This window comes from Athene cunicularia (assembly GCF_003259725.1).
Source record: "Athene cunicularia isolate RWA chromosome 10 unlocalized genomic scaffold, athCun1 chr10_part1, whole genome shotgun sequence".
NCBI lineage: Eukaryota > Metazoa > Chordata > Aves > Strigiformes > Strigidae > Athene > Athene cunicularia.
In genome coordinates this window covers 20,762,416-20,774,769 of record NW_020799112.1, presented here as the reverse complement: position 1 = coordinate 20,774,769, position 12,354 = coordinate 20,762,416, and positions in this window count along the sequence as shown.

The window sequence follows — 12,354 nt, the reverse complement described above, 5'->3', positions numbered from 1 at the left end:
CTGTTTATATATATATATATATATATATATATATATACACACACACACACACTTACTGGAAAAATAAAGTGGCATCTTAATAAGCATCTTCTCAGAAATATAGTAAAACAGCGTAAGGGGAAGGGATGGGCTTAGCTTTTGTGTGCCAATCACTCTAACCAAAATTTAGTTTCCTTAATGAATTGTAAGCACAAATCCCAGTAGGGAAATGTTTGCAAGCACAACACTGCAGGCTGCCTTTTTTTTTTTTTTTAACCTTATTTTAAAAGCCACAGAGAAAAGTGACAGCTACCTCTGGGAAAGCAACCAAATATGTACTGCTGTACGCTGGGGCACTGAATAGTCGAGAGCCTTGTGGCACTGCCCGGGCCACCTGCTCACAGCCCGTGGCTCGGCACAGGGCGAGCAGGGCTCTGGCTGTGTGTGGGTACGTACATGTACATACCCCTAGGTGGGCACAGATACATTATATACGTGTGCATGTGCGGTACATACACATACATGTATATGGACACCTTACATATGTATGTGTATGTTTTCTATATACACATATATGTGTATGCGTGCACACAGATGCTGTATATACACATATAGAACAGATTCTATAGACACATACATATGTATGTATACATAGACATGTCATATATGTATATTTTTACATACATATCAGTATATATAAACATTATACATGTATGTATAGACAGACTTATACCCATACATACATAAAACACATGTCTCTATATATGTGCATGTTATCCATGTGTAATGTTTATACATACACATATGTGTGTATATATATATATATAATATGTTTTATATATATATATATATATAAAATGTTATAGATTACATATGTAAGACAACTTGTTTTGCTGTTGAGCCCAAACCATCCCTGAGGAGTTTTAGGGGCCGTAACTGGTTTGCAGCCCTCTCCGCAGCCGGGGGGGGGGGTTCTGTACCTCGTTCTTCAGCCCCATCACGTTTGGCAGAAGGGTTGCGGTACCTTACCGACTGCCTCAGCTCGTGGAAACTGCCAGAGCCCTTGATTTAAAGAGCAGTGCCAGCACCCAGCCTTTAGGCCAAGGATCAGCATTCCTTCCTGCTCTGCTGCATTATCTGGGAGCCAGCGCTTCATCGTACGAAGAGAAAACGGAGTTTTGCTCCCAACTTGCTTTTTCCGTATTCTCTGGCATTTGGGGAGGAGAGAAGGTTTCTCCATGGCCCTGGTCACACACAGGAGTGTATTTATTTGTCCCGTTGTAACTCTTTACCTTGGTTGCAGTGGGAATTCTTCAATACCAATATAGAGGTATTACGACTCGAGGGTGGTTCCAGTTCCGTTATCAGTGGTTTATGCTGCTCTGTCTTCTTTCCTCCCTCGTGAAGGAACAGACTCCTTGTGCTCAGCACTGTGTTCGTGACAAGCTGTGGCTTCGCCCGCTGCAGCAGCATCTGACCTGTCCGTGTGCTAAACCAGAGGAAAGAGGCACTTTGCTGAGCTCCCCAGAGCAAACTCCCACTACCACCGCCGTGCCAGCATCCTCAGCAAAAGGCGGTCTCTGGAGCTCATACTGCTCCACTGTTCCTCACACAACCCTACCAGACACTCCTATTTAAGCTCCCCCCAACCTTCTGTGGACTTATGACACACATTAATTTAAATATAAAAGGCTGCTGCACCCCGGCTCCATCGCTGCATCCGAGGGTAGACCTGAGGCTTGAGCACAGCCTCCTCAGCAGGACCGCGAAGGTGGTCTCGGTGCTGGGAGGCATAAAAACCTTCTGTGACCACTTTGTAGGTCACTCTATTTTATTTTTTGCCTTGTTTTTCTGTTTTTTATCTGTGTAGGACTTTGCTTAATAACTTCTCAGGGGTCAGAAGCACTTGTACTACAGACAATTATTGATTTCCAAAAGGGGAAGCGACTGATGAATCGCTGCAGGTCCCAGCTCTAGAAGATGCCCAAGTGCTGCTTGACCCAGCGTTCTCCGTGTGCCTGCAGGGAGTGACTCCCCAGCAGAAGGGAGAGCAGCGGAGACAAAGATGAATGGTTCATTTCCCCCGTAATGCACCACAGAAACAGGCTTTTATGAAAAATAGAGCACAGACAAGATGGAAAGGGTGACAGCCATTTTCGAAGGTCACACATACCATTTCTTCCCGGCAAGTTTGCCTTCTGTGACTGACAAAAACAGGACAGATCAAATGTCTTCCAACAGACCTGGATTACAAATGAAGTCATGTTACTTGGAGAACTGACAGTCCCACCAGAAATAATAGAGGCTGCTGACAGTTCTGGCTGCACAATAAAAAGCATCTTCCCACGTTGTCAAAAGAGCTTCTCTGGTATGGGCGTAAATAAGGCATTATTTGAATGGAAATGCTAATGGCAAAGAGATATAAATCATATTGGCTTGTTGTAAAAATACACTGTAGCTGAAAAATAGATTCTTGTTTCTCTCATATATATATATGAGAAAATATGTGTGTGTAAACAAGATATTCATATCTATTCATATCTCTGTATATTTACGTATAATTCTACGCATGTGTTGTACACATGTCTGTCGCTAAAAATACTCGGTAATCAGTCCTTCCCTTACGAGCGAATGGTTGGGGTGATGCACTGGAGGCTGCAGTGCAAGATTTGACTAAATCTCATAAACACTGCAACGTAGCAACCATTGTTTGCTGCTCGGAAGACACTATTTCTTAGATAATTGTCGTTAACCTTATTAGCGGCTGCTGTCACGGCTCCCGAGGCACTACTGAGCCAGGGAAGCAGCGCAGGGCTTTGATCAGCCCCGGGCTGGACGGAGCTGGCCGTGGAGAGGAGGCATCCCAAGGGAGGGCTCACCCCTTGGTGGCACGCTCTGGGGATGAAGAGCCCGAAGTTTCAAACGATGAGCTGTGCCCGGCTGCTGCCAGGCTCGGGAGAGCCCCCCAGCCTCAGGGCACGCCGCCAACCCCGAGCTGGTGGCTGTCAGCTCTTTTACTATGTCACCTGTATATATAAATACACACACACACATGTACAAACTTACGCATTCCTGTGTGCACACTGGGATGAAGGAGAATTCAAGCGCTCAATGTTCAAACCTGCCCAAAGGACCAAAGCGGGTGACCCCGAGGGGCACATCTGCACGGGCTGCTGCTGAGTCTGGGTGATCACCGCTACGGCGGCCCTGCTGCGAGAAATGGGGGTGTCCCACCGCCCAGGGGCCGACACTGACGGGAACACCACGGGAGTATCCTGCCATTGCTGCTGCAGATGAAACCCCTGGCAGGGAGAAGGAAGGGAGTTAACCAGGACAAGTGCCAACCCAACCCTGTCTCGTCCAGCAGGCACCATCCCTGGAGGGGCACTGGCTGGCGGGCTGCGGACAGGACGGGGATTGGCCTGTGACCACAGACAGCACAGTCCTGAGCACGTGCCCTGGCAGGCAGGCACCCAAACCACGCACAGCAGGCACCTGAACTGGGCACAGCACCCAAACTGGGCACAGCAGGCACCAAACTGGGCACAGCACCCAAACTGGGCACAGCAGGCACCAAACTGGGCACAGCAGGCACCTGAACTGGGCACAGCAGGCACCCGAACTGGGCACAGCAGGCACCCAAACTGGGCACAGCAGGCACCCAAACTGGGCACTGGTGGCACTGTGCACGCTGCCCCGCTGCCGGGCTCGTGGCTGCTGGAGTTGTCAGGTGCAATGCCAATACAGGGTTATATAAACCTACAAGCGTTTTATATAAGCCTATTTTATCTGCAGATCATTTATATTTAGAACACCTATTTCTGCTGGAAACACTAAAACCACATTACATAAGAGCTTGTTTAAATCCTCTGGCTTAAGGTCTGGGCAGGGGGAGGGGTGGGTTCAGGCACGGTGCAGTCGGGCTGCGTTCTGTAATCACAGCCTCAACGGGCAGCCCAAAGCTAGTCTTTAAATCCTGTTTGCTTTCTCTCCACACCGCCCCGACAACAGCAAAATACTTCGCTGGAGGGAAATTTTCCTCTCCCTCAGTGCCGCCTTCCTGCTTGGAAATTTTCATTCGTAACGCTCAGGACGTGTTGCCAACCTTAGCAGAGACGGGGGCTCAGCGCTGCCCAGCCTGAAGTCCGGGCTGTTGGGAACACCGCTGACATCACCCCGGCGACTGCGGCAGCGTTCTCAGAAATTAAAAAAAAACATTAACTGGAACTGACTATTTAGCAATATAAAATGACTGACTTACCTTGGCATTTGTGCAACAACATTTTCTAATGAATGAACTATTCCCCAAGCCCTCCGCTGAGGGGAAGGCAGGAAAGGTGGTGACGACGGCTGTGAAATACATGTAACAGCTGCGCCGGAGGCTGCCGGACCACTGCGGATGCACAGCCAGGCCACTGCAGAAGTTGGCCCTAGGGCCAGCTCATGCTGCTCTGCCGTGGCTGTGAGATTTGTTTCCCATCGTACGCCAGAACGAACAGGGTTGGGGGTGAGACTGCACCGTGCTGTGTCACTGGGCCATGGATGCAGGGGGGCTGTGCGTTACAGCTTCATCACGGCGTTACAGCACGGCTCTTGGGGGAAGGCAGCCTCTGCCCACGCAGGCTGAGGTGCTGTGCTGGCCACCACCAGCCACGCGTGGGGGGCTCCAGCACTGCTGTGGCAAACAAGTCCTCGAGCAGCAGTTGGATGCCGGTCCCACATTAGTTTCCTGACGTGAGAAACTCCAAACCCAGAGAGGTGGAGGATCCCGCCTCACAGGGGTGATGCCATCCCCTGGGCTTCTCTGTTGGTCCAAGTCATGAATGCTACCATGGTAAACAGCACAACTCCAGTAATAACAGACTTAACTGATCTTCCTTCCATTCAATCTGGACCAGATCTTATGTCTCTTTTTTCCTCTCCACGCTGTCTCTGGAAGCAAGGTCAGGAATCCCTCCTCAGCCCAGGGGAAGGGCGGGAGCAGCAGCTGCGCAAAGCAGAGCCCCAGGCAGAGGCACAGAAATGCCACAAGGAAGACAGAGAGCAGCCTTGGGAAACACCACCATGCCAGTCCCAGTCACTTGCTCTGGGCAGCCAGCCCTGCATCCTGCGCTCACGCTCCTGACCAACCTCTTTGGCCGGGCGAGGGAACCCCACAAACCCAGACTGCAAGAGCCTGGGGCAGGTGGGATTTCCAGCAGGACTCCCGGGAGGTGCCAAGCGGCTCCGAGAGCCTGGGCAGAGACAGAGGCAGCGCTGTCCCATCCAACACCCACCCTGGGTGGGCCCAGCCTGCGCTGGGGGCACCGTCCACCCCAGCCTCACAGCACGTGTCCCAGCAAGCCCTGATCATTCCCGCTGCACCCCGGCACAGCCCAGCATCCTCATCGCCTTTCCAAGGCGACCTCCAGGCTACCTCTGTCAAATGGCACTGCTCCCCAGCACTGACACACTCAGCACTGAGCTCTCCCACCGCTTTCTCCTCGGGACGCTCCTTCAGTCACCATCACTGCTCCAGTTCTCCCTGCAACTGCTCCATATTCAGATGACACAGTTCATTAGTTTCTATAAATGGCCAGGACATTGCACACTTTTCAGGGACAAAGTAAGAGCTAAAGCTGTAAATGACTTTTTCTCCTTACCTTAAGGCTTCTCGCAAGGTGACTTGAACTCCAGCACCTGGTAGAGCCCAGTTTGTCCCACCCCAGCCAGCAAAGCGAGGCTTAGTGACTCCATCTTCCATTTTCCCTGCTGCGAAGTGGAAAAGACAACACACAGATCTCTTAGGGGTGCAGGAGGGAAAGCGATTAACATCCGAGCATGCTGCAAAGCCTCCTGAGACTCTTTCCCTCACCAGGAAGCAAAGGTGGCTTAAATCGTTCGAAATGGATCTCATTTCCAAATTTCTGTGAGCTGGGCTGGGCGGGTGATGGGGCTGGGGAGGCGCATGGCAGTGAGATGCTGCCCTGGCACCTGAAGGCAAGATGCTCCGCTAGCAAATTACCCAAGGGCACGAGCAGTGGGGTCCCCAGCTTGGCTCTCACAGCAGCTCCACGGGTGTTTTAAGGAGAAGGTGGGGAAGGGTCACGATGATGTGCTGCCACCCTCCTGCTGGTGTGCAGGGTGCCGGTGCTGGGGAGCGGGACCTTTCCCAGCCCCAGGCTCAGCACCCCAGTCCCAGGGGCCGTGGCCCCCGGGGCCAGGCAGCTGCCCTGCCTGCTCGCCCCACCGCTGCACATCACTCCTCACAGAGCTTGAGCAAATTCCCACACTTCATTCAAGCCGGACACTGTAAATTGGATTAAAGTGGTGCCTGGAGAGATTTCTAGAGCCAAATATTTAAGGCTAACATGAATTTGAACTGTTTTCTGGGCTGCCACAGGGATTGTGTGTGTGTCCCGGTGTACAGGAGGCTCCCCAGCTCCAGCTTCACAAGTTTGAAGCCAGCTCTCCTGTGACACTGTGCCCTCAGATGCCAAAATTCATGTCAAAACCTGCAACTGAAGAAGTTCAGCTTAAAAAAAATTTTTTTAAATTTCTGCTTGGATAAAAATTGTACTGGGGCTGATTGTTAAAGGAGCCAGGCACCCCCTTGCTCCGGGGAACTGCCTGAGCTCCCAGAGCAGGCAGGCTGCTAACTCCAGCTAATTGTTTCACTTTAAGCACTCCATCACCTTCTATTATTTCTCACCTGTCATAAAAAGCAAGTGATGTAGCGAATATCACGGATGTTCATGGATGAACACAGCATTTCAACTGTTTTACGGATCTGGAAGGCAAATCGGTCTCTTTTCTTGAATATGGAAGAAGAGAAGCCGAGGCTGTAGGAGATACAAGTCACACTGTTATCCTGAGGACCCAAATGATTTGCGACACTGATGAGAAAAGCAATTTGCAGTTACACCAGGGAAAGCCAGTGGAGTCCAGCTTCACTGCTCTGGGGCTTGCACGGTGCTGGGCAGAGCCTGGGATCCCACCATCTCTTGTCTGTCTCTGCTGAAGCACTACAGTGATCCTAACTGGGAGGAGACCCCGTGACCAGGATTTGCTCTGCGTTAACCAGCTGATTAAAACTGATTCTTGGTCTTCATCCAAGGACTGGTTTGTGTCCATTTGATTCTGCACTGCGTTGACCAACTCTGGCAACTTGCAACGTACACAGCAGATTCAGACTGACCATGGCAAGTTCATAACTGTTCGGCAGTTCGGACTCATGGAAAACAGTAATTTTTATTTTATCTTATAGAATAAACCAGTTTGGCTTAGCCTCAGAGATCTTAGTATGCATTTTCTAATGGCTCGCTGAACTCATCAACTATGGGATTAAGGCTGAGTTCATGCTTGCTTCTGAGCACGGTCTGCTCACGCTGGAGACCAGGAACGCGCAATGCAAAGCCCACCACGCTCTCCCAGGCTGCAACCAGCCTCTGGCACCCAAGGAGCAGAAATGTCTCAGCGATGGGTGCGTGAGTGATCCGATGAGGTGGCCAAGCAGGGATCAGCAGCCCCTGGCCAGCTGCAGCAAAAACCTCTGACAGTTCACCAACTGGGTACTGGTGATGGGAACCAGCCACCCCTGCTGCCAACCCACACCAGTGACTGCTGCTGTCAGCCCCTGAAAGGAAGAGCCAGTTAGCAAGAGAAAAACACTGCTTGGTTTTTATTTTGTCTTGGGCTGGAAGGAAGCCATGGATCACGGCTCGGAGAGCAGGCTGCGATCAGCTGAGAGAAATACAGCTCCCGAGTGACAGCCGAGCTGTGAAATACAGCTTCGTTTCACTGCTTGGCACTGCCTGGGAGGTCATATTCGTGGAATAAATATGATGCCAGGCTGATGCGTTGTAGGGAATGGTTTATGACCCTCATCCAGTGAAAAAGAGAGCAGGCAGGTGCTGTGAGGAGGCGAGCGGACGCGTTTGTGTCAATAGCCATAATCAGTCGTATTTTGGGGAACGCGAGACACCAGCCTGCTGCCAGCAGAGCTACGCTGCCTCTGCCTCAGGGGTTTGGTGTGGCCTACAAACATGAGAACTGGGTGTTTTGCCCCCGGACAGCCCCTGTGTGAGAGCCTCCCTGCTCCGGACAGCCCTCCCCAGGCACGCCGCCCCGCTCTGCTACCAGCTTTCCGACATCCTGTTTTCTCTGGGGTTATTTTAATCTCCCTGTTTCCCATCGTGTTTTTCCTCCTGCCCATGCCAGCGCAAACTGTAATTCCTGGCAGGAAGGACGGAAATCTCCTCCCTGGGCTGCGCCAGCACTTTGGAGGATGAGGCGGACTCTGCCCCACCTGCGCCCGGCTCCCTCCGCTGCCGGTGGTACCTGCTGCTGCCCCCAAACCCCCACCACAGGCAACCGCCCCCCTCCCAGCCAGGCACTTGGAGCTCACGCAGCCACGAAACCACCCAAGCAAAACTCTGTGCTTCCATATTTTGCTCCATGACGGCTAAAGAACCAAACCCCCTGTTTCACTGCTGACATAATCACGCTTTTATCAGGAAAAGAGAAGCGATGCCAGGCAGTGATTAACTGCCCAAGAGCCGTGCAGGTACAGACAGCCAGACTCTTCCATGTTCTTCCGAGCTAGTGGGGAATTTTTGGCAGCTGCAGACTTGGTGGCTGCCCAGATTGCCATGGCTCCACTTGAGCTTTCAGGGTTTGCTTTCCTCTTGGATTTCCTCTGTCCTGGATTATGAATCTCCTCACCCTTTACAGGTCCCTAAGCCGGTCACAGTGAGGTTTTGTACCTTGTCTCACTGGAAAGTGATGCTGTCCCCTAGGTGATGCAGTTAGTGAGGTCAATAGAAACACGGATATAAGCACCAGCAATACCCAAAGGACATTCCCGTCTGCTCTGCGCTCCCATAGCTGTACAGACCGGGACCTTGCTGCTCCAAAAGTCTTGGTGCGATCTAAAATTGAGAGGCTCAAACAGCTGAGGGTGTCTCTGCATAAAGCAAGTATAAAGCAAACAAAGAATCATGGAAAAATCAGTGAAATATCACACATAAGGGTCCAAAAGATAATTTAGTCTGTAGAAGTAACTTAAATCTTTCCGTATGTGTCAACATCGAATTTGCTAAGAGACTCTAGCATTCGCAGAAAACAATCTGAGGCAGACCAACCAAACACAACATAAAAACCAAACCCATCTGTTTTCTTAATCATAGGCTTTAAAAACGTCTCTGCTTAGTTATCCAGATATTTCAGGAGCTGTACTGTTTGAATCTATATCCAAACACAGAAGTCACATAAATCTGACATTCAGTTATTCAGGTCTACGGCTTTAAGTGACAGAAAATGATAAAATTCAAGAGAGATATTAAATGGAAATGTTGTTCCTCTACAGCCTCGAGTACTGAAGATTTAAGCTCTAACCCAGTCTGAATGGCATCCCCAAGAAGAAGGATGAGAAAATGCCCTTTTCTTGCCAGAGTCCGGGTTTGAAGCATCCACAGCTGAAGCCTGAGCTGCAAACTCAAAGCGTGTCTCAGGATCAACCATCTTGTAAAACAGAAACTCTGCCCTGGCCACACTTGTCGTATGGAGTCACCTTCTTGGGAAGATGCCGTGGAGATGGCGACACAGAAAGATGACTAGGTTTACACTTACCCTGCACCAGCCACAGTGGGATTAGCGTGGCAAAGGAGCTTCCACGCTGCACAGCACCAGAGCCTTGGGGTATGGCTTGAGGAACATGGCAAAACTCAGATATAAAGGAAAGCCTGTATTTTATTAGGCCTCGCATCTATTCTGAGAGTGGCTAGTAATCTTTAACCAAGCAGGCAGGAGATCATTCACACATCTTGGACCATACTCAGCCATGAACGATTACCAGAAGAATAATAAGGAATAATAAGCCTAAACCAGAAATTACAAGAAATTTGGAAAAACAGTGTAAGCAAAGTCACAATTAACGTGGAACACGAGGACAAAATGTATCAGCCCTCTACCAGTTAGGAAACAAATGTTAAAACTGAAAAAAAACAACCCCAACAAACCATGAGCCACCAATAATGGCTCCAACGACTCCCTGCCCTAGAAACACCGGTTAAGTGTATTATCAGCAAGGGCAGATTAAACACATCACCCGCAGTCCTGCGGGTAAGCACAGCCCAGCACCTTTCTTTTATCAACAAAACCCAAAGGCGGGGAGGGTGAGCGTGTTGTGAAAGGCAATGGCATTGCTAAATTCCCTGTCCCACACCCACTTTCCTATTTCATACCACACATCGCATCCAGGCTGGGCGACATAAAGGTTAAAAGTAATTTTGGCTGCAGTAGACCGGCACATAGATTCCAAGAGGAATTTTATTAGCAGAATTAACTACAGAAGGGCTGCTCTGCAGTCTGGATGCAGCAGGCACCTTCCAGAGGAAAGCCAATGCCATCAGGAGCCTGCTCGCAGCTCCTGACACGGCTGTACCTGGCTATCACCACGTCCACGCGGGCTACCAGGGCAGAGCGCTCTGCACGTGGTCTGGTGCATGCAAATCACGTTATCACCAATGCTAGTTCTCAGTCCGAAGAAGTCATTGAACTTTTCATCAGTCAATATTTTAAGGAGCTCTCAAATAGCACTCAGAGTAAGCAGATAACCATTTTAAATATAGAGGCACTGGAATGGAAGCCCAAGAGTGCTGGGTGCCAGCGGTGATCTGGATTATTTGCTTGTTACTAAATACCCCACAGCCTTACTTCCCAGGTTGTTCAGCTCAAGTCTGACGCAAACAGTGGCAGAACAACAAACAAGAATTCGCAGGATTTTGTTAAGCGCTGAAATAATTCAAGGAATAAGGAATGGATGAGTTCAGGGCTGCTGTTGCACAGGATGGCATCTTTGGAAGAACGAGGACAGTTTGCTGTTTAATTACACGTAAAACCTGACTGAAGGCTCAACAAGCACTTTCAGATCTCAGCAACGGAGAAGCAACATGAGTATAAATAAGAGTTGTGAGAGCAGATTTAGTGCAAGAATGCTTTTCTCCTCTATCAATACTCAGAAATAATCTGGACCACAGCGTGTCGCTGAATCCCTCAGGACTCTGTAGTACAATTCTCTGTGTTTTGTAGTACACACACCTGTAGAGTACGGGAGGAAAGGCCACATGTGGAAAAACTTGCTACCTCTGACTATTGCAGAGTTTAGAAGGGGACAGAAAAAAAAACAAACAAAAAACCTTGCAGAGCAACATTAGGTCCATATGGAAGAAAAGCTCTCCAGGAGGCAGCCTCCCCCTGTAAAAGCAGTAAAAAACTGTTCATAACCTAATGCCTCCAGGCAATAAAGCCAGACCAAAGTGAGAACTTAGCAGGGCTTTAAACACAAGGACCAGGCATGCTTCTAAGAACTTCTACAGCACAGAGAAAGCAATAGCAAGGTGACAGGAAAACGAAGTCAATCAAGCCATGCAAACGCCGCTGCGGGCAGCAGACTCGCTGTGCACCGTCCCTGCTGCTGCCCGGGGACAGAGCAGATGCAGCAGCGGGGACCGCCCAGCTGCCCCAGTTCCCAGCTGGTCTGCAGAACCTGATGTCCAGCCCCAGCAGACCAGCTGTGCCCAAGGCAAAGACTAGCTAAGACAGGTTACTCATGCTGCAATCATACCAGTAACATCAGCGTGGGCAAAATCTTATATAAATAGCTGAGCTTATATATAGCAACTCTTATTTAATTAAAATTAAATACAATTGTGAGAAAGTTAACTGACCATGACTGAGAACTCCTGATCAGAACAAACTGTTCAGCCAGTTTGCAGTTATTAGATCTCATGTGATGACAGTACGTGCAGAATGCTCTGTCCTGGTCTGTTCAGTAAGGGGAAACATCAGCTCTTCCAGCTGAAGTTGACAGATATACTTTAAAATGCTGTTTAACCAAAGACCACACAGAGAAGAAAAAGGTGGTCAGCAACCTCATTTCTTACTTGCTTTTTTGTCAGATAAGGGCGCTCCGCTTTACCTGGCATAAACCTTGGCAGGAACCAGTGGTCCCGTTATCTTGTTTATAACTGCAGTCTCTTCCATAATTTGTTTTTAGAGACAATTCAGTTGCTAGGTCACAGCCAAAGGGTATAAACATGTACCTGTTCTATTTTTTTCTTGCAAGGATGGGCACGGCTGAGGAGTGTGGGACAGAAACCATCTTCCACCTGCTGGGAACACCCCGCGAGACCCTGCACTTTCTGCAGACTGCTCTCCCACCCAAGGGAGAACCTGACACCTCCTCTGGAGCACAATGCCCTTCTAGCAGTACATTTCACTTCACATGGTCCTTACAAAGCATTTTCGTTTTCTCTGTCTTCCATATAGGGAATTGCTTCTATTTAATACGGCAGACTGCCCGGCTGCACCCTCCCGTGCTCCACGGATGGAGCC